Consider the following 24,228-nt stretch of genomic DNA (forward strand, 5'->3'; position numbering starts at 1 on the left):
GTCCGTCAGGCCCCTTCCCTTGAGATAAATCTGCAAATATCTCGGAAACGAAGCGAGCTATGGCAAAATGTTAAGAGACCTGAATTGTAGAGAATTAAGTTTCCTACTTTTTATGTTCTATGATATTATTTGATCAGATGCGTAGTTCTCGAGATATATCAAGATATTTAAAAGTTCCGAAGCCTCACCAACATAATAGAGATACAGAAACACCGTGGCCCCTTTCTTTCAGATAACTCTGCACTATTGCGAGCTGGAAATGCCACTTCCTGTTTAGCTGTGCAGAAGAAGAACAACAAGAAGAAGAAATATCCCGAAATATGTCCGTCAGGCCCCTTCCCTTGAGATAAATCTGCATATATCTCGGAAACGAAGCGAGCTATGGCAAAATGTTAAGAGACCTTTTTGGTAGAGAATGAAGTTTCCTACTTTTTATGTTCTATGATATTTTTTGATCAGATGCGTAGTTCTCGAGATATATCAAGATATTTAAAAGTTCCGAAGCCGCACCAACATAATAGAGATACAGAAACACCGTGGCCCCTTTCTTTGAGATAACTCTGCACTATTGCGAGCTGTAAATGCCACGTCCAGCTTAGCTGTGCAGAAGAAGAACAACAAGAAGGAGAAATATCTCGAAATATGTCCGTCAGGCCCCTTCCCTCGAGATAAATCTGCAAATATCTCGGAAACGAAGCGAGCTATGGCAAAATATTAAGAGACCTTTTTTGTAGAGAATTAAGTTTCCTACTTTTTATGTTCTATGATATTTTTTGATCGGATCCGTAGTTCTCGAGATATATCAAGATATTTAAAAGTTCCGAAGCCGCACCAACATAATAGAGATACAGAAACATCGTGGCCCCTTTCTTTGAGATAACTCTGCACTATTGCGAGCTGCAAATGCCACTTCCAGCTTAGCTGTGCAGAAGAAGAACAACAAGAAGAAGAAATATCTCGAAATATGTCCGTCAGACCCCTTCCCTTGAGATAAATCTGCAAATATCTCGGAAACGAAGCGAGCTATGGCAAAATGTTAAGAGACCTTTTTTGTATAGAATTAAGTTTCCCACAATTTAGGCTCTATGATATTTTTTGATCAAAAGCGTAGTTTTCGAGACATATCGAGATATTTAAAAGATCCGAAGCCGCACCAACATAATAGAGATACAGAAACACCGTGGCCCCTTTCTTTGAGATAACTCTGCACCATTGCGAGCTGCACATGCCACTTCCAGCTTAGCTGTGCAGAAGAAGACCAACAAGAAGAAGAAATATCTCGAAATATGTCCGTCAGGCCCCTTCCCTTGAGATAAATCTGCATATATCTCGGAAACGAAGCGAGCTATGGCAAAATGTTAAGAGACCTTTTTGGTAGAGAATGAAGTTTCCTACTTTTTATGTTCTATGATATTTTTTGATCAGATGCGTAGTTCTCGAGATATATCAAGATATTTAAAAGTTCCGAAGCCGCACCAACATAATAGAGATACAGAAACACCGTGGCCCCTTTCTTTGAGATAACTCTGCACTATTGCGAGCTGCAAATGCCACTTCCAGCTTAGCTGTGCAGACGAAGACCAACAAGAAGAAGAAATATCTCGAAATATGTCCGTCAGGCCCCTTCCCTTGAGATAAATCTGCAAATATCTCGGAAACGAAGCGAGCTATGGCAAAATGTTAAGAGACCTTATTTGTAGAGAATTAAGTTTCCTACTTTTTATGTTCTATGATATTATTTGATCAGATGCGTAGTTCTCGAGATATATCAAGATATTTAAAAGTTCCGAAGCCGCACCAACATAATAGAGATACAGAAACACCGTGGCCCCTTTCTTTCAGATAACTCTGCACTATTGCGAGCTGGAAATGCCACTTCCTGTTTAGCTGTGCAGAAGAAGAACAACAAGAAGAAGAAATATCCCGAAATATGTCCGTCAGGCCCCTTCCCTTGAGATAAATCTGCATATATCTCGGAAACGAAGCGAGCTATGGCAAAATGTTAAGAGACCTTATTTGTAGAGAATTAAGTTTCCTACTTTTTATGTTCTATGATATTATTTGATCAGATGCGTAGTTCTCGAGATATATCAAGATATTTAAAAGTTCCGAAGCCGCACCAACATAATAGAGATACAGAAACACCGTGGCCCCTTTCTTTCAGATAACTCTGCACTATTGCGAGCTGGAAATGCCACTTCCTGTTTAGCTGTGCAGAAGAAGAACAACAAGAAGAAGAAATATCCCGAAATATGTCCGTCAGGCCCCTTCCCTTGAGATAAATCTGCAAATATCTCGGAAACGAAGCGAGCTATGGCAAAATGTTAAGCGACTTTATTTGTAGAGAATTAAGTTTCCTACTTTTTACGTTCTGTGATATTTTTTGATCAGATGCGTAGTTCTCGAGATATATCAAGATATTTTAAAGTTCCGAAGCCGCACCAACATAATAGAGATACAGAAACACCGTGGCCCCTTTCTTTGAGATAACTCTGCACTACTGCGAGCTAGAAATGCCACTTCCAGTTTAGCTGTGCAGAAGAAGAACAACAAGAAGAAGAAATATCTCGAAATATGTCCGTCAGGCCCCTTCCCTTGAGATAAATCTGCAAATATCTCGGAAACGAAGCGAGCTATGGCAAAATGATAAGAGACCTTTTTTGTTGAGAATTAAGTTTCCTACTTTTTATGTTCCACGATATTTTTTGATCAGATGCGTAGTTCTCGAGATATATCAAGATATTTAAAAGTTCCGAAGCCGCACCAACATAATAGAGATACAGAAACACCGTGGCCCCTTTCTTTGAGATAACTCTGCACTATTGCGAGCTGTAAATGCCACGTCCAGCTTAGCTGTGCAGAAGAAGAACAACAAGAAGAAGAAATATCTCGAAATATGTCCGTCAGGCCCCTTCCCTCGAGATAAATCTGCAAATATCTCGGAAACGAAGCGAGCTATGGCAAAATGTTAAGAGACATTTTTTGTAGAGAATTAAGTTTCCTACTTTTTATGTTCTATGATATTTTTTGATCGGATGCGTAGTTCTCGAGATATATCAAGATATTTAAAAGTTCCGAAGCCGCACCAACATAATAGAGATACAGAAACACCGTGGCCCCTTTCTTTGAGATAACTCTGCACTATTGCGAGCTGCAAATGCCACTTCCAGCTTAGCTGTGCAGAAGAAGAACAACAAGAAGAAGAAATATCTCGAAATATGTCCGTCAGACCCCTTCCCTTGAGATAAATCTGCAAATATCTCGGAAACGAAGCGAGCTATGGCAAAATGTTAAGAGACCTTTTTTATAGAGAATTATGTTTCCCACAATTTACGTTCTATGATATTTTTTGATCAGAAGCGTAGTTTTCGAGATATATCGAGATATTTAAAAGATCCGAAGCCGCACCAACATAATAGAGATACAGAAACACCGTGGCCCCTTTCTTCGAGATAACTCTGCACTATTGCGAGCTGCAAATGCCACTTCCAGCTTAGCTGTGCAGAAGAAGACCAACAAGAAGAAGAAATATCTCGAAATATGTCCGTCAGGCCCCTTCCCTTGAGATAAATCTGCAAATATCTCGGAAACGAAGCGAGCTATGGCAAAATGTTAAGAGACCTTTTTTGTAGAGAATTAAGTTTCCTACTTTTTATGTTCTATGATATTTTTTGATCGGATGCGTAGTTCTCGAGATATATCAAGATATTTAAAAGTTCCGAAGCCGCACCAACATAATAGAGATACAGAAACACCGTGGCCCCTCTCTTTGAGATAACTCTGCACTATTGCGAGCTGCAAATGCCACTTCCAGCTTAGCTGTGCAGAAGAAGAACAACAAGAAGAAGAAATATCTCGAAATATGTCCGTCAGACCCCTTCCCTTGAGATAAATCTGCAAATATCTCGGAAACGAAGCGAGCTATGGCAAAATGTTAAGAGACCTTTTTTGTATAGAATTAAGTTTCCCACAATTTAGGCTCTATGATATTTTTTGATCAGAAGCGTAGTTTTCGAGATATATCGAGATATTTAAAAGATCCGAAGCCGCACCAACATAATAGAGATACAGAAACACCGTGGCCCCTTTCTTTGAGATAACTCTGCACCATTGCGAGCTGCACATGCCACTTCCAGCTTAGCTGTGCAGAAGAAGACCAACAAGAAGAAGAAATATCTCGAAATATGTCCGTCAGGCCCCTTCCCTTGAGATAAATCTGCAAATATCTCGGAAACGAAGCGAGCTATGGCAAAATGTTAAGAGACCTTATTTGTAGAGAATTAAGTTTCCTACTTTTTATGTTCTATGATATTATTTGATCAGATGCGTAGTTCTCGAGATATATCAAGATATTTAAAAGTTCCGAAGCCGCACCAACATAATAGAGATACAGAAACACCGTGGCCCCTTTCTTTGAGATAACTCTGCACTATTGCGAGCTGGAAATGCCACTTCCTGTTTAGCTGTGCAGAAGAAGAACAACAAGAAGAAGAAATATCCCGAAATATGTCCGTCAGGCCCCTTCCCTTGAGATAAATCTGCATATATCTCGGAAACGAAGCGAGCTATGGCAAAATGTTAAGAGACCTTTTTGGTAGAGAATGAAGTTTCCTACTTTTTATGTTCTACGATATTTTTTGATCAGATGCGTAGTTCTCGAGATATATCAAGATATTTGAAAGTTCCGAAGCCGCACCAACATAATAGAGATACAGAAACACCGTGGCCCCTTTCTTTGAGATAACTCTGCACTATTGCGAGCTGCAAATGCCACTTCCAGCTTAGCTGTGCAGAAGAAGACCAACAAGAAGAAGAAATATCTCGAAATATGTCCGTCAGGCCCCTTCCCTTGAGATAAATCTGCAAATATCTCGGAAACGAAGCGAGCTATGGCAAAATGTTAAGAGACCTTATTTGTAGAGAATTAAGTTTCCTACTTTTTATGTTCTATGATATTATTTGATCAGATGCGTAGTTCTCGAGATATATCAAGATATTTAAAAGTTCCGAAGCCGCACCAACATAATAGAGATACAGAAACACCGTGGCCCCTTTCTTTCAGATAACTCTGCACTATTGCGAGCTGGAAATGCCACTTCCTGTTTAGCTGTGCAGAAGAAGAACAACAAGAAGAAGAAATATCCCGAAATATGTCCGTCAGGCCCCTTCCCTTGAGATAAATCTGCATATATCTCGGAAACGAAGCGAGCTATGGCAAAATGTTAAGAGACCTTATTTGTAGAGAATTAAGTTTCCTACTTTTTATGTTCTATGATATTATTTGATCAGATGCGTAGTTCTCGAGATATATCAAGATATTTAAAAGTTCCGAAGCCGCACCAACATAATAGAGATACAGAAACACCGTGGCCCCTTTCTTTCAGATAACTCTGCACTATTGCGAGCTGGAAATGCCACTTCCTGTTTAGCTGTGCAGAAGAAGAACAACAAGAAGAAGAAATATCCCGAAATATGTCCGTCAGGCCCCTTCCCTTGAGATAAATCTGCATATATCTCGGAAACGAAGCGAGCTATGGCAAAATGTTAAGAGACCTTTTTGGTAGAGAATGAAGTTTCCTACTTTTTATGTTCTACGATATTTTTTGATCAGATGCGTAGTTCTCGAGATATATCAAGATATTTAAAAGTTCCAAAGCCGCACCAACATAATAGAGATACAGAAACACCGTGGCCCCTTTCTTTGAGATAACTCTGCACTATTGCGAGCTGCAAATGCCACTTCCAGCTTAGCTGTGCAGAAGAAGACCAACAAGAAGAAGAAATATCTCGAAATATGTCCGTCAGGCCCCTTCCCTTGAGATAAATCTGCAAATATCTCGGAAACGAAGCGAGCTATGGCAAAATGTTAAGAGACCTTATTTGTAGAGAATTAAGTTTCCTACTTTTTATGTTGTATGATATTATTTGATCAGATGCGTAGTTCTCGAGATATATCAAGATATTTAAAAGTTCCGAAGCCGCACCAACATAATAGAGATACAGAAACACCGTGGCCCCTTTCTTTCAGATAACTCTGCACTATTGCGAGCTGGAAATGCCACTTCCTGTTTAGCTGTGCAGAAGAAGAACAACAAGAAGAAGAAATATCCCGAAATATGTCCGTCAGGCCCCTTCCCTTGAGATAAATCTGCATATATCTCGGAAACGAAGCGAGCTATGGCAAAATGTTAAGAGACCTTTTTGGTAGAGAATGAAGTTTCCTACTTTTTATGTTCTATAATATTTTTTGATCAGATGCGTAGTTCTCGAGATATATCAAGATATTTAAAAGTTCCGAAGCCGCACCAACATAATAGAGATACAGAAACACCGTGGCCCCTTTCTTTGAGATAACTCTGCACTATTGCGAGCTGCAAATGCCACTTCCAGCTTAGCTGTGCAGAAGAAGAACAACAGGAAGAAGAAATATCTCGAAATATGTCCGTCAGGCCCCTTCCCTTGTGATAAATCTGCAAATATCTCGGAAACGAAGCGAGCTATGGCAAAATGTTAAGAGACCTTTTTGGTAGAGAATGAAGTTTCCTACTTTTTATGTTCTATAATATTTTTTGATCAGATGCGTAGTTCTCGAGATATATCAAGATATTTAAAAGTTCCGAAGCCGCACCAACATAATAGAGATACAGAAACACCGTGGCCCCTTTCTTTGAGATAACTCTGCACTATTGCGAGCTGCAAATGCCACTTCCAGCTTAGCTGTGCAGAAGAAGAACAACAAGAAGAAGAAATATCTCGAAATATGTCCGTCAGGCCCCTTCCCTTGTGATAAATCTGCAAATATCTCGGAAACGAAGCGAGCTATGGCAAAATGTTAAGCGACTTTATTTGTAGAGAATTAAGTTTCCTACTTTTTACGTTCTATGATATTTTTTGATCAGATGCGTAGTTCTCGAGATATATCAAGATATTTTAAAGTTCCGAAGCCGCACCAACATAATAGAGATACAGAAACACCGTGGCCCCTTTCTTTGAGATAACTCTGCACTACTGCGAGCTGGAAATGCCACTTCCAGTTTAGCTGTGCAGAAGAAGAACAACAAGAAGAAGAAATATCTCGAAATATGTCCGTCAGGCCCCTTCCCTTGAGATAAATCTGCAAATATCTCGGAAACGAAGCGAGCTATGGCAAAATGTTAAGAGACCTTTTTTGTTGAGAATTAAGTTTCCTACTTTTTATGTTCCATGATATTTTTTGATCAGATGCGTAGTTCTCGAGATATATCAAGATATTTAAAAGTTCCGAAGCCGCACCAACATAATAGAGATACAGAAACACCGTGGCCCCTTTCTTTGAGATAACTCTGCACTATTGCGAGCTGTAAATGCCACGTCCAGCTTAGCTGTGCAGAAGAAGAACAACAAGAAGAAGAAATATCTCGAAATATGTCCGTCAGGCCCCTTCCCTCGAGATAAATCTGCAAATATCTCGGGAACGAAGCGAGCTATGGCAAAATGTTAAGAGACCTTTTTTGTAGAGAATTAAGTTTCCTACTTTTTATGTTCTATGATATTTTTTGATCGGATGCGTAGTTCTCGAGATATATCAAGATATTTAAAAGTTCCGAAGCCGCACCAACATAATAGAGATACAGAAACACCGTGGCCCCTTTCTTTGAGATAACTCTGCACTATTGCGAGCTGCAAATGCCACTTCCAGCTTAGCTGTGCAGAAGAAGAACAACAAGAAGAAGAAATATCCCGAAATATGTCCGTCAGGCCCCTTCCCTTGAGATATATCTGCATATATCTCGGAAACGAAGCGAGCTATGGCAAAATGTTAAGAGACCTTTTTGGTAGAGAATGAAGTTTCCTACTTTTTATGTTCTATAATATTTTTTGATCAGATGCGTAGTTCTCGAGATATATCAAGATATTTAAAAGTTCCGAAGCCGCACCAACATAATAGAGATACAGAAACACCGTGGCCCCTTTCTTTGAGATAACTCTGCACTATTGCGAGCTGCAAATGCCACTTCCAGCTTAGCTGTGCAGAAGAAGAACAACAAGAAGAAGAAATATCTCGAAATATGTCCGTCAGGCCCCTTCCCTTGTGATAAATCTGCAAATATCTCGGAAACGAAGCGAGCTATGGCAAAATGTTAAGCGACTTTATTTGTAGAGAATTAAGTTTCCTACTTTTTACGTTCTATGATATTTTTTGATCAGATGCGTAGTTCTCGAGATATATCAAGATATTTTAAAGTTCCGAAGCCGCACCAACATAATAGAGATACAGAAACACCGTGGCCCCTTTCTTTGAGATAACTCTGCACTACTGCGAGCTGGAAATGCCACTTCCAGTTTAGCTGTGCAGAAGAAGAACAACAAGAAGAAGAAATATCTCGAAATATGTCCGTCAGGCCCCTTCCCTTGAGATAAATCTGCAAATATCTCGGAAACGAAGCGAGCTATGGCAAAATGTTAAGAGACCTTTTTTGTTGAGAATTAAGTTTCCTACTTTTTATGTTCCATGATATTTTTTGATCAGATGCGTAGTTCTCGAGATATATCAAGATATTTAAAAGTTCCGAAGCCGCACCAACATAATAGAGATACAGAAACACCGTGGCCCCTTTCTTTGAGATAACTCTGCACTATTGCGAGCTGCAAATGCCACTTCCAGCTTAGCTGTGCAGAAGAAGAACAACAAGAAGAAGAAATATCCCGAAATATGTCCGTCAGGCCCCTTCCCTTGAGATAAATCTGCATATATCTCGGAAACGAAGCGAGCTATGGCAAAATGTTAAGAGACCTTTTTGGTAGAGAATGAAGTTTCCTACTTTTTATGTTCTATAATATTTTTTGATCAGATGCGTAGTTCTCGAGATATATCAAGATATTTAAAAGTTCCGAAGCCGCACCAACATAATAGAGATACAGAAACACCGTGGCCCCTTTCTTTGAGATAACTCTGCACTATTGCGAGCTGCAAATGCCACTTCCAGCTTAGCTGTGCAGAAGAAGAACAACAAGAAGAAGAAATATCTCGAAATATGTCCGTCAGGCCCCTTCCCTTGTGATAAATCTGCAAATATCTCGGAAACGAAGCGAGCTATGGCAAAATGTTAAGCGACTTTATTTGTAGAGAATTAAGTTTCCTACTTTTTACGTTCTATGATATTTTTTGATCAGATGCGTAGTTCTCGAGATATATCAAGATATTTTAAAGTTCCGAAGCCGCACCAACATAATAGAGATACAGAAACACCGTGGCCCCTTTCTTTGAGATAACTCTGCACTACTGCGAGCTGGAAATGCCACTTCCAGTTTAGCTGTGCAGAAGAAGAACAACAAGAAGAAGAAATATCTCGAAATATGTCCGTCAGGCCCCTTCCCTTGAGATAAATCTGCAAATATCTCGGAAACGAAGCGAGCTATGGCAAAATGTTAAGAGACCTTTTTTGTTGAGAATTAAGTTTCCTACTTTTTATGTTCCATGATATTTTTTGATCAGATGCGTAGTTCTCGAGATATATCAAGATATTTAAAAGTTCCGAAGCCGCACCAACATAATAGAGATACAGAAACACCGTGGCCCCTTTCTTTGAGATAACTCTGCACTATTGCGAGCTGTAAATGCCACGTCCAGCTTAGCTGTGCAGAAGAAGAACAACAAGAAGAAGAAATATCTCGAAATATGTCCGTCAGGCCCCTTCCCTCGAGATAAATCTGCAAATATCTCGGGAACGAAGCGAGCTATGGCAAAATGTTAAGAGACCTTTTTTGTAGAGAATTAAGTTTCCTACTTTTTATGTTCTATGATATTTTTTGATCGGATGCGTAGTTCTCGAGATATATCAAGATATTTAAAAGTTCCGAAGCCGCACCAACATAATAGAGATACAGAAACACCGTGGCCCCTTTCTTTGAGATAACTCTGCACTATTGCGAGCTGCAAATGCCACTTCCAGCTTAGCTGTGCAGAAGAAGAACAACAAGAAGAAGAAATATCTCGAAATATGTCCGTCAGGCCCCTTCCCTTGAGATAAATCTGCAAATATCTCGGAAACGAAGCGAGCTATGGCAAAATGTTAAGAGACCTTTTTTGTAGAGAATTATGTTTCCTACAATTTATGTTGTATGATATTTTTTGATCAGAAGCGTAGTTTTCGAGATATATCGAGATATTTAAAAGTTCCGAAGCCGCACCAACATAATAGAGATACAGAAACACCGTGGCCCCTTTCTTTGAGATAACTCTGCACTAGTGCGAGCCGCAAATGCCACTTCCAGCTTAGCTGTGCAGAAGAAGAACAACAAGAAGAAGAAATATCTCGAAATATGTCCGTCAGGCCCCTTCCCTTGAGATAAATCTGCAAATATCTCGGAAACGAAGCGAGCTATGGCAAAATATTAAGAGACCTTTTTTGTAGAGAATTATGTTTCCTATAATTTATGTTCTATGATATTTTTTGATCAGAAGCGTAGTTTTCGAGATATATCGAGATATTTAAAAGTTCCGAAGCCGCACCAACATAATAGAGATGCAGAAACACCGTGGCCCCTTTCTTTGAGATAACTCTGCACTAGTGCGAGCCGCAAATGCCACTTCCAGCTTAGCTGTGCAGAAGAAGAACAACAAGAAGAAGAAATATCTCGAAATATGTCCGTCAGGCCCCTTCCCTTGAGATAAATATGCAAATATCTCGGAAACGAAGCGAGCTATGGCAAAATGTTAAGAGACCTTTTTTGTAGAGAATTAAGTTTCCTACTTTTTATGTTCTATGATATTTTTTGATCAGATGCGTAGTTCTCGAGATATATCAAGATATTTAAAAGTTCCGAAGCCGCACCAACATAATAGAGATACAGAAACACCGTGGCCCCTTTCTTTGAGATAACTCTGCACTAGTGCGAGCCGCAAATGCCACTTCCAGTTTAGCTGTGCAGAAGAAGAACAACAAGAACAAGAAATATCTCGAAATATGTCCGTTAGGCCCCTTCCCTTGAGATAAATCTGCAAATATCTCGGAAACGAAGCGAGCTATGGCAAAATGTTAAGAGAACTTTTTTGTAGAGAATTATGTTTCCTGTAATTTATGTTCTATGATATTTTTTGATCAGAAGCGTAGTTTTCGAGATATATCGAGATATTTAAAAGTTCCGAAGCCGCACCAACATAATAGAGATACAGAAACACCGTGGCCCCTTTCTTAGAGATAACTCTGCACTAGTGCGAGCCGCAAATGCCACTTCCAGCTTAGCTGTGCAGAAGAAGAACAACAAGAAGAAGAAATATCTCGAAATATGTCCGTCAGGCCCCTTCCCTTGAGATAAATATGCAAATATCTCGGAAACGAAGCGAGCTATGGCAAAATGTTAAGAGACCTTTTTTGTAGAGAATTAAGTTTCCTACTTTTTATATTCTATGATATTTTTTGATCAGATGCGTAGTTCTCGAGATATATCAAGATATTTAAAAGTTCCGAAGCCGCACCAACATAATAGAGATACAGAAACACCGTGGCCCCTTTCTTTGAGATAACTCTGCACTATTGCGAGCTGGAAATGCCACTTCCAGTTTAGCTGTGCAGAAGAAGAACAACAAGAAGAAGAAATATCTCGAAATATGTCCGTTAGGCCCCTTCCCTTGAGATAAATCTGCAAATATCTCGGAAACGAAGCGAGCTATGGCAAAATGTTAAGAGACCTTTTTTGTAGAGAATTAAGTTTCCTACTTTTTATGTTCTATGATATTTTTTGATCAGAAGCGTAGTTTTCGAGATATATCGAGATATTTAAAAGTTCCGAAGCCGCACCAACATAATAGAGATACAGAAACACCGTGGCCCCTTTCTTTGAGATAACTCTGCACTAGTGCGAGCCGCAAATGCCACTTCCAGCTTAGCTGTGCAGAAGAAGAACAACAAGAAGAAGAAATATCTCGAAATATGTCCGTCAGGCCCCTTCCCTTGAGATATATCTGCAAATATCTCGGAAACGAAGCGAGCTATGGCAAAATGTTAAGAGACCTTTTTGGTAGAGAATGAAGTTTCCTACTTTTTATGTTCTATAATATTTTTTGATCAGATGCGTAGTTCTCGAGATATATCAAGATATTTAAAAGTTCCGAAGCCGCACCAACATAATAGAGATACAGAAACACCGTGGCCCCTTTCTTTGAGATAACTCTGCACTATTGCGAGCTGCAAATGCCACTTCCAGCTTAGCTGTGCAGAAGAAGAACAACAAGAAGAAGAAATATCTCGAAATATGTCCGTCAGGCCCCTTCCCTTGTGATAAATCTGCAAATATCTCGGAAACGAAGCGAGCTATGGCAAAATGTTAAGTGACTTTATTTGTAGAGAATTAAGTTTCCTACTTTTTACGTTCTATGATATTTTTTGATCAGATGCGTAGTTCTCGAGATATATCAAGATATTTTAAAGTTCCGAAGCCGCACCAACATAATAGAGATACAGAAACACCGTGGCCCCTTTCTTTGAGATAACTCTGCACTACTGCGAGCTGGAAATGCCACTTCCAGTTTAGCTGTGCAGAAGAAGAACAACAAGAAGAAGAAATATCTCGAAATATGTCCGTCAGGCCCCTTCCCTTGAGATAAATCTGCAAATATCTCGGAAACGAAGCGAGCTATGGCAAAATGTTAAGAGACCTTTTTTGTTGAGAATTAAGTTTCCTACTTTTTATGTTCCATGATATTTTTTGATCAGATGCGTAGTTCTCGAGATATATCAAGATATTTAAAAGTTCCGAAGCCGCACCAACATAATAGAGATACAGAAACACCGTGGCCCCTTTCTTTGAGATAACTCTGCACTATTGCGAGCTGTAAATGCCACGTCCAGCTTAGCTGTGCAGAAGAAGAACAACAAGAAGAAGAAATATCTCGAAATATGTCCGTCAGGCCCCTTCCCTCGAGATAAATCTGCAAATATCTCGGGAACGAAGCGAGCTATGGCAAAATGTTAAGAGACCTTTTTTGTAGAGAATTAAGTTTCCTACTTTTTATGTTCTATGATATTTTTTGATCGGATGCGTAGTTCTCGAGATATATCAAGATATTTAAAAGTTCCGAAGCCGCACCAACATAATAGAGATACAGAAACACCGTGGCCCCTTTCTTTGAGATAACTCTGCACTATTGCGAGCTGCAAATGCCACTTCCAGCTTAGCTGTGCAGAAGAAGAACAACAAGAAGAAGAAATATCTCGAAATATGTCCGTCAGGCCCCTTCCCTTGAGATAAATCTGCAAATATCTCGGAAACGAAGCGAGCTATGGCAAAATGTTAAGAGACCTTTTTTGTAGAGAATTATGTTTCCTACAATTTATGTTGTATGATATTTTTTGATCAGAAGCGTAGTTTTCGAGATATATCGAGATATTTAAAAGTTCCGAAGCCGCACCAACATAATAGAGATACAGAAACACCGTGGCCCCTTTCTTTGAGATAACTCTGCACTAGTGCGAGCCGCAAATGCCACTTCCAGCTTAGCTGTGCAGAAGAAGAACAACAAGAAGAAGAAATATCTCGAAATATGTCCGTCAGGCCCCTTCCCTTGAGATAAATCTGCAAATATCTCGGAAACGAAGCGAGCTATGGCAAAATATTAAGAGACCTTTTTTGTAGAGAATTATGTTTCCTATAATTTATGTTCTATGATATTTTTTGATCAGAAGCGTAGTTTTCGAGATATATCGAGATATTTAAAAGTTCCGAAGCCGCACCAACATAATAGAGATGCAGAAACACCGTGGCCCCTTTCTTTGAGATAACTCTGCACTAGTGCGAGCCGCAAATGCCACTTCCAGCTTAGCTGTGCAGAAGAAGAACAACAAGAAGAAGAAATATCTCGAAATATGTCCGTCAGGCCCCTTCCCTTGAGATAAATATGCAAATATCTCGGAAACGAAGCGAGCTATGGCAAAATGTTAAGAGACCTTTTTTGTAGAGAATTAAGTTTCCTACTTTTTATGTTCTATGATATTTTTTGATCAGATGCGTAGTTCTCGAGATATATCAAGATATTTAAAAGTTCCGAAGCCGCACCAACATAATAGAGATACAGAAACACCGTGGCCCCTTTCTTTGAGATAACTCTGCACTAGTGCGAGCCGCAAATGCCACTTCCAGTTTAGCTGTGCAGAAGAAGAACAACAAGAAGAAGAAATATCTCGAAATATGTCCGTTAGGCCCCTTCCCTTGAGATAAATCTGCAAATATCTCGGAAACGAAGCGAGCTATGGCAAAATGTTAAGAGAACTTTTTTGTAGAGAATTATGTTTCCTGTAATTTATGTTCTATGATATTTTTTGATCAGAAGCGTAGTTTTCGAGATATATCGAGATATTTAAAAGTTCCGAAGCCGCACCAACATAATAGAGATACAAAAACACCGTGGCCCCTTTCTTTGAGATAACTCTGCACTAGTGCGAGCCGCAAATGCCACTTCCAGCTTAGCTGTGCAGAAGAAGAACAACAAGAAGAAGAAATATCTCGAAATATGTCCGTCAGGCCCCTTCCCTTGAGATAAATCTGCAAATATCTCGGAAACGAAGCGAGCTATGGCAAAATGTTAAGAGACCTTTTTTGTAGAGAATTAAGTTTCCTACTTTTTATGTTCTATGATATTTTTTGATCAGATGCGTAGTTCTCGAGATATATCAAGATATTTAAAAGTTCCAAAGCCGCACCAACATAATAGAGATACAGAAACACCGTGGCCCCTTTCTTTGAGATAACTCTGCACTATTGCGAGCTGGAAATGCCACTTCCAGTTTAGCTGTGCAGAAGAAGAACAACAAGAAGAAGAAATATCTCGAAATATGTCCGTTAGGCCCCTTCCCTTGAGATAAATCTGCAAATATCTCGGAAACGAAGCGAGCTATGGCAAAATGTTAAGAGACCTTTTTTGTAGAGAATTATGTTTCCTACAATTTATGTTCTATGATATTTTTTGATCAGAAGCGTAGTTTTCGAGATATATCGAGATATTTAAAAGTTCCGAAGCCGCACCAACATAATAGAGATACAGAAACACCGTGGCCCCTTTCTTAGAGATAACTCTGCACTAGTGCGAGCCGCAAATGCCACTTCCAGCTTAGCTGTGCAGAAGAAGAACAACAAGAAGAAGAAATATCTCGAAATATGTCCGTCAGGCCCCTTCCCTTGAGATAAATATGCAAATATCTCGGAAACGAAGCGAGCTATGGCAAAATGTTAAGAGACCTTTTTTGTAGAGAATTAAGTTTCCTACTTTTTATATTCTATGATATTTTTTGATCAGATGCGTAGTTCTCGAGATATATCAAGATATTTAAAAGTTCCGAAGCCGCACCAACATAATAGAGATACAGAAACACCGTGGCCCCTTTCTTTGAGATAACTCTGCACTATTGCGAGCTGGAAATGCCACTTCCAGTTTAGCTGTGCAGAAGAAGAACAACAAGAAGAAGAAATATCTCGAAATATGTCCGTTAGGCCCCTTCCCTTGAGATAAATCTGCAAATATCTCGGAAACGAAGCGAGCTATGGCAAAATGTTAAGAGACCTTTTTTGTAGAGAATTAAGTTTCCTACTTTTTATGTTCTATGATATTTTTTGATCAGAAGCGTAGTTTTCGAGATATATCGAGATATTTAAAAGTTCCGAAGCCGCACCAACATAATAGAGATACAGAAACACCGTGGCCCCTTTCTTTGAGATAACTCTGCACTAGTGCGAGCCGCAAATGCCACTTCCAGCTTAGCTGTGCAGAAGAAGAACAACAAGAAGAAGAAATATCTCGAAATATGTCCGTCAGGCCCCTTCCCTTGAGATATATCTGCAAATATCTCGGAAACGAAGCGAGCTATGGCAAAATGTTAAGAGACCTTTTTTGTAGAGAATTAAGTTTCCTACTTTTTATGTTCTATGATATTTTTTGATCAGAAGCGTAGTTTTCGAGATATATCGAGATATTTAAAAGTTCCGAAGCCGCACCAACATAATAGAGATACAGAAACACCGTGGCTCCTTTCTTTGAGATAACTCTGCACTAGTGCGAGCCGCAAATGCCACTTCCAGCTTAGCTGCGCAGAAGAAGAACAACAAGAAGAAGAAATATCTCGAAATATGTCCGTCAGGCCCCTTCCCTTGAGATATATCTGCAAATATCTCGGAAACGAAGCGAGCTATGGCAAAATGTTAAGAGACCTTTTTTGTAGAGAATTATGTTTCCTACAATTTATGTTCTATGATATTTTTTGATCAGAAGCGTAGTTTTCGAGATATATCGAGATATTTAAAAGTTCCGAAGCCGCACCAACATAATAGAGATACAGAAACACCGTGGCCCCTTTCTTAGAGATAACTCTGCACTAGTGCGAGCCGCAAATGCCACTTCCAGCTTAGCTGTGCAGAAGAAGAACAACAAGAAGAAGAAATATCTCGAAATATGTCCGTCAGGCCCCTTCCCTTGAGATAAATATGCAAATATCTCGGAAACGAAGCGAGCTATGGCAAAATGTTAAGAGACCTTTTTTGTAGAGAATTAAGTTTCCTACTTTTTATATTCTATGATATTTTTTGATCAGATGCGTAGTTCTCGAGATATATCAAGATATTTAAAAGTTCCGAAGCCGCACCAACATAATAGAGATACAGAAACACCGTGGCCCCTTTCTTTGAGATAACTCTGCACTATTGCGAGCTGGAAATGCCACTTCCAGTTTAGCTGTGCAGAAGAAGAACAACAAGAAGAAGAAATATCTCGAAATATGTCCGTTAGGCCCCTTCCCTTGAGATAAATCTGCAAATATCTCGGAAACGAAGCGAGCTATGGCAAAATGTTAAGAGACCTTTTTTGTAGAGAATTAAGTTTCCTACTTTTTATGTTCTATGATATTTTTTGATCAGAAGCGTAGTTTTCGAGATATATCGAGATATTTAAAAGTTCCGAAGCCGCACCAACATAATAGAGATACAGAAACACCGTGGCCCCTTTCTTTGAGATAACTCTGCACTAGTGCGAGCCGCAAATGCCACTTCCAGCTTAGCTGTGCAGAAGAAGAACAACAAGAAGAAGAAATATCTCGAAATATGTCCGTCAGGCCCCTTCCCTTGAGATATATCTGCAAATATCTCGGAAACGAAGCGAGCTATGGCAAAATGTTAAGAGACCTTTTTTGTAGAGAATTAAGTTTCCTACTTTTTATGTTCTATGATATTTTTTGATCAGAAGCGTAGTTTTCGAGATATATCGAGATATTTAAAAGTTCCGAAGCCGCACCAACATAATAGAGATACAGAAACACCGTGGCTCCTTTCTTTGAGATAACTCTGCACTAGTGCGAGCCGCAAATGCCACTTCCAGCTTAGCTGTGCAGAAGAAGAACAACAAGAAGAAGAAATATCTCGAAATATGTCCGTTAGGCCCCTTCCCTTGAGATAAATCTGCAAATATCTCGGAAACGAAGCGAGCTATGGCAAAATGTTAAGAGACCTTTTTTGTAGAGAATTAAGTTTCCTACTTTTTATGTTCTATGATATTTTTTGATCAGATGCGTAGTTCTCGAGATATATCAAGATATTTAAAAGTTCCAAAGCCGCACCAACATAATAGAGATACAGAAACACCGTGGCCCCTTTCTTTGAGATAACTCTGCACTATTGCGAGCTGGAAATGCCACTTCCAGTTTAGCTGTGCAGAAGAAGAACAACAAGAAGAAGAAATATCTCGAAATATGTCCGTTAGGCCCCTTCCCTTGAGATAAATCTGCAAATATCTCGGAAACGAAGCGAGCTATGGCAAAATGTTAAGAGACCTTTTTTGTAGAGAATTATGTTTCCTACAATTTATGTTCTATGATATTTTTTGATCAGAAGCGTAGTTTTCGAGATATATCGAGATATTTAAAAGTTCCGAAGCCGCACCAACATAATAGAGATACAGAAACACCGTGGCCCCTTTCTTAGAGATAACTCTGCACTAGTGCGAGCCGCAAATGCCACTTCCAGCTTAGCTGTGCAGAAGAAGAACAACAAGAAGAAGAAATATCTCGAAATATGTCCGTCAGGCCCCTTCCCTTGAGATAAATATGCAAATATCTCGGAAACGAAGCGAGCTATGGCAAAATGTTAAGAGACCTTTTTTGTAGAGAATTAAGTTTCCTACTTTTTATATTCTATGATATTTTTTGATCAGATGCGTAGTTCTCGAGATATATCAAGATATTTAAAAGTTCCGAAGCCGCACCAACATAATAGAGATACAGAAACACCGTGGCCCCTTTCTTTGAGATAACTCTGCACTATTGCGAGCTGGAAATGCCACTTCCAGTTTAGCTGTGCAGAAGAAGAACAACAAGAAGAAGAAATATCTCGAAATATGTCCGTTAGGCCCCTTCCCTTGAGATAAATCTGCAAATATCTCGGAAACGAAGCGAGCTATGGCAAAATGTTAAGAGACCTTTTTTGTAGAGAATTAAGTTTCCTACTTTTTATGTTCTATGATATTTTTTGATCAGAAGCGTAGTTTTCGAGATATATCGAGATATTTAAAAGTTCCGAAGCCGCACCAACATAATAGAGATACAGAAACACCGTGGCCCCTTTCTTTGAGATAACTCTGCACTAGTGCGAGCCGCAAATGCCACTTCCAGCTTAGCTGTGCAGAAGAAGAACAACAAGAAGAAGAAATATCTCGAAATATGTCCGTCAGGCCCCTTCCCTTGAGATATATCTGCAAATATCTCGGAAACGAAGCGAGCTATGGCAAAATGTTAAGAGACCTTTTTTGTAGAGAATTAAGTTTCCTACTTTTTATGTTCTATGATATTTTTTGATCAGAAGCGTAGTTTTCGAGATATATCGAGATATTTAAAAGTTCCGAAGCCGCACCAACATAATAGAGATACAGAAACACCGTGGCTCCTTTCTTTGAGATAACTCTGCACTAGTGCGAGCCGCAAATGCCACTTCCAGCTTAGCTGTGCAGAAGAAGAACAACAAGAAGAAGAAATATCTCGAAATATGTCCGTCAGGCCCCTTCCCTTGAGATATATCTGCAAATATCTCGGAAACGAAGCGAGCTATGGCAAAATGTTAAGAGACCTTTTTTGTAGAGAATTATGTTTCCTACAATTTATGTTCTATGATATTTTTTGATCAGAAGCGTAGTTTTCGAGATATATCGAGATATTTAAAAGTTCCGAAGCCGCACCAACATAATAGAGATACAGAAACACCGTGGCCCCTTTCTTAGAGATAACTCTGCACTAGTGCGAGCCGCAAATGCCACTTCCAGCTTAGCTGTGCAGAAGAAGAACAACAAGAAGAAGAAATATCTCGAAATATGTCCGTCAGGCCCCTTCCCTTGAGATAAATATGCAAATATCTCGGAAACGAAGCGAGCTATGGCAAAATGTTAAGAGACCTTTTTTGTAGAGAATTAAGTTTCCTACTTTTTATATTCTATGATATTTTTTGATCAGATGCGTAGTTCTCGAGATATATCAAGATATTTAAAAGTTCCGAAGCCGCACCAACATAATAGAGATACAGAAACACCGTGGCCCCTTTCTTTGAGATAACTCTGCACTATTGCGAGCTGGAAATGCCACTTCCAGTTTAGCTGTGCAGAAGAAGAACAACAAGAAGAAGAAATATCTCGAAATATGTCCGTTAGGCCCCTTCCCTTGAGATAAATCTGCAAATATCTCGGAAACGAAGCGAGCTATGGCAAAATGTTAAGAGACCTTTTTTGTAGAGAATTAAGTTTCCTACTTTTTATGTTCTATGATATTTTTTGATCAGAAGCGTAGTTTTCGAGATATATCGAGATATTTAAAAGTTCCGAAGCCGCACCAACATAATAGAGATACAGAAACACCGTGGCCCCTTTCTTTGAGATAACTCTGCACTAGTGCGAGCCGCAAATGCCACTTCCAGCTTAGCTGTGCAGAAGAAGAACAACAAGAAGAAGAAATATCTCGAAATATGTCCGTCAGGCCCCTTCCCTTGAGATATATCTGCAAATATCTCGGAAACGAAGCGAGCTATGGCAAAATGTTAAGAGACCTTTTTTGTAGAGAATTAAGTTTCCTACTTTTTATGTTCTATGATATTTTTTGATCAGAAGCGTAGTTTTCGAGATATATCGAGATATTTAAAAGTTCCGAAGCCGCACCAACATAATAGAGATACAGAAACACCGTGGCTCCTTTCTTTGAGATAACTCTGCACTAGTGCGAGCCGCAAATGCCACTTCCAGCTTAGCTGTGCAGAAGAAGAACAACAAGAAGAAGAAATATCTCGAAATATGTCCGTCAGGCCCCTTCCCTTGAGATATATATGCAAATATCTCGGAAACGAAGCGAGCTATGGCAAAATGTTAAGAGACCTTTTTTGTAGAGAATTATGTTTCCTACAATTTATGTTCTATGATATTTTTTGATCAGAAGCGTAGTTTTCGAGATATATCGAGATATTTAAAAGTTCCGAAGCCGCACCAACATAATAGAGATGCAGAAACACCGTGGCCCCTTTCTTTGAGATAACTCTGCACTAGTGCGAGCCGCAAATGCCACTTCCAGCTTAGCTGTGCAGAAGAAGAACAACAAGAAGAAGAAATATCTCGAAATATGTCCGTCAGGCCCCTTCCCTTGAGATATATCTGCAAATATCTCGGAAACGAAGCGAGCTATGGCAAAATGTTAAGAGACCTTTTTTGTAGAGAATTAAGTTTCCTACTTTTTATGTTCTATGATATTTTTTGATCAGAAGCGTAGTTTTCGAGATATATCGAGATATTTAAAAGTTCCGAAGCCGCACCAACATAATAGAGATACAGAAACACCGTGGCTCCTTTCTTTGAGATAACTCTGCACTAGTGCGAGCCGCAAATGCCACTTCCAGCTTAGCTGTGCAGAAGAAGAACAACAGGAAGAAGAAATATCTCGAAATATGTCCGTCAGGCCCCTTCCCTTGAGATATATCTGCAAATATCTCGGAAACGAAGCGAGCTATGGCAAAATGTTAAGAGACCTTTTTTGTAGAGAATTATGTTTCCTACAATTTATGTTCTATGATATTTTTTGATCAGAAGCGTAGTTTTCGAGATATATCGAGATATTTAAAAGTTCCGAAGCCGCACCAACATAATAGAGATACAGAAACACCGTGGCCCCTTTCTTAGAGATAACTCTGCACTAGTGCGAGCCGCAAATGCCACTTCCAGCTTAGCTGTGCAGAAGAAGAACAACAAGAAGAAGAAATATCTCGAAATATGTCCGTCAGGCCCCTTCCCTTGAGATAAATATGCAAATATCTCGGAAACGAAGCGAGCTATGGCAAAATGTTAAGAGACCTTTTTTGTAGAGAATTAAGTTTCCTACTTTTTATATTCTATGATATTTTTTGATCAGATGCGTAGTTCTCGAGATATATCAAGATATTTAAAAGTTCCGAAGCCGCACCAACATAATAGAGATACAGAAACACCGTGGCCCCTTTCTTTGAGATAACTCTGCACTATTGCGAGCTGGAAATGCCACTTCCAGTTTAGCTGTGCAGAAGAAGAACAACAAGAAGAAGAAATATCTCGAAATATGTCCGTTAGGCCCCTTCCCTTGAGATAAATCTGCAAATATCTCGGAAACGAAGCGAGCTATGGCAAAATGTTAAGAGACCTTTTTTGTAGAGAATTAAGTTTCCTACTTTTTATGTTCTATGATATTTTTTGATCAGAAGCGTAGTTTTCGAGATATATCGAGATATTTAAAAGTTCCGAAGCCGCACCAACATAATAGAGATACAGAAACACCGTGGCCCCTTTCTTTGAGATAACTCTGCACTAGTGCGAGCCGCAAATGCCACTTCCAGCTTAGCTGTGCAGAAGAAGAACAACAAGAAGAAGAAATATCTCGAAATATGTCCGTCAGGCCCCTTCCCTTGAGATATATCTGCATATATCTCGGAAACGAAGCGAGCTATGGCAAAATGTTAAGAGACCTTTTTTGTAGAGAATTAAGTTTCCCACTTTTTATGTTCTATGATATTTTTTGATCAGAAGCGTAGTTTTCGAGATATATCGAGATATTTAAAAGTTCCGAAGCCGCACCAACATAATAGAGATACAGAAACACCGTGGCTCCTTTCTTTGAGATAACTCTGCACTAGTGCGAGCCGCAAATGCCACTTCCAGCTTAGCTGTGCAGAAGAAGAACAACAAGAAGAAGAAATATCTCGAAATATGTCCGTCAGGCCCCTTCCCTTGAGATATATCTGCAAATATCTCGGAAACGAAGCGAGCTATGGCAAAATGTTAAGAGACCTTTTTTGTAGAGAATTATGTTTCCTACAATTTATGTTCTATGATATTTTTTGATCAGAAGCGTAGTTTTCGAGATATATCGAGATATTTAAAAGTTCCGAAGCCGCACCAACATAATAGAGATACAGAAACACCGTGGCCCCTTTCTTAGAGATAACTCTGCACTAGTGCGAGCCGCAAATGCCACTTCCAGCTTAGCTGTGCAGAAGAAGAACAACAAGAAGAAGAAATATCTCGAAATATGTCCGTCAGGCCCCTTCCCTTGAGATAAATATGCAAATATCTCGGAAACGAAGCGAGCTATGGCAAAATGTTAAGAGACCTTTTTTGTAGAGAATTAAGTTTCCTACTTTTTATATTCTATGATATTTTTTGATCAGATGCGTAGTTCTCGAGATATATCAAGATATTTAAAAGTTCCGAAGCCGCACCAACATAATAGAGATACAGAAACACCGTGGCCCCTTTCTTTGAGATAACTCTGCACTATTGCGAGCTGGAAATGCCACTTCCAGTTTAGCTGTGCAGAAGAAGAACAACAAGAAGAAGAAATATCTCGAAATATGTCCGTTAGGCCCCTTCCCTTGAGATAAATCTGCAAATATCTCGGAAACGAAGCGAGCTATGGCAAAATGTTAAGAGACCTTTTTTGTAGAGAATTAAGTTTCCTACTTTTTATGTTCTATGATATTTTTTGATCAGAAGCGTAGTTTTCGAGATATATCGAGATATTTAAAAGTTCCGAAGCCGCACCAACATAATAGAGATACAGAAACACCGTGGCCCCTTTCTTTGAGATAACTCTGCACTAGTGCGAGCCGCAAATGCCACTTCCAGCTTAGCTGTGCAGAAGAAGAACAACAAGAAGAAGAAATATCTCGAAATATGTCCGTCAGGCCCCTTCCCTTGAGATATATCTGCAAATATCTCGGAAACGAAGCGAGCTATGGCAAAATGTTAAGAGACCTTTTTTGTAGAGAATTAAGTTTCCTACTTTTTATGTTCTATGATATTTTTTGATCAGAAGCGTAGTTTTCGAGATATATCGAGATATTTAAAAGTTCCGAAGCCGCACCAACATAATAGAGATACAGAAACACCGTGGCTCCTTTCTTTGAGATAACTCTGCACTAGTGCGAGCCGCAAATGCCACTTCCAGCTTAGCTGTGCAGAAGAAGAACAACAAGAAGAAGAAATATCTCGAAATATGTCCGTCAGGCCCCTTCCCTTGAGATATATCTGCAAATATCTCGGAAACGAAGCGAGCTATGGCAAAATGTTAAGAGACCTTTTTTGTAGAGAATTATGTTTCCTACAATTTATGTTCTATGATATTTTTTGATCAGAAGCGTAGTTTTCGAGATATATCGAGATATTTAAAAGTTCCGAAGCCGCACCAACATAATAGAGATGCAGAAACACCGTGGCCCCTTTCTTTGAGATAACTCTGCACTAGTGCGAGCCGCAAATGCCACTTCCAGCTTAGCTGTGCAGAAGAAGAACAACAAGAAGAAGAAATATCTCGAAATATGTCCGTCAGGCCCCTTCCCTTGAGATATATCTGCAAATATCTCGGAAACGAAACGAACTATGGCAAAATGTTAAGAGACCTTTTTTGTCGAGAATTATGTTTCCTACAATTTATGTTCTATGATATTTTTCGATCAGAAGCGTAGTTTTCGAGATATATCGAGATATTTAAAAGATCCGAAGCTGCACCAACATAATAGAGATACAGAAACACCGTGGCCCCTTTCTTTGAGATAACTCTGCACTAGTGCGAGCCGCAAATGCCGCTTCCAGCTTAGCTGTGCAGAAGAAGAACAACAAGAAGAAGAAATATCTCGAAATATGTCCGTCAGGCCCCTTCCCTTGAGATAAATCTGCAAATATCTCGGAAACGAAGCGAGCTATGGCAAAATGTTAAGAGA

Source organism: Osmia lignaria, unplaced genomic scaffold (genome assembly GCF_051020975.1).
Source record: "Osmia lignaria lignaria isolate PbOS001 unplaced genomic scaffold, iyOsmLign1 scaffold0005, whole genome shotgun sequence".
In the NCBI taxonomy this organism is placed as follows: Eukaryota; Metazoa; Arthropoda; class Insecta; order Hymenoptera; family Megachilidae; genus Osmia; species Osmia lignaria.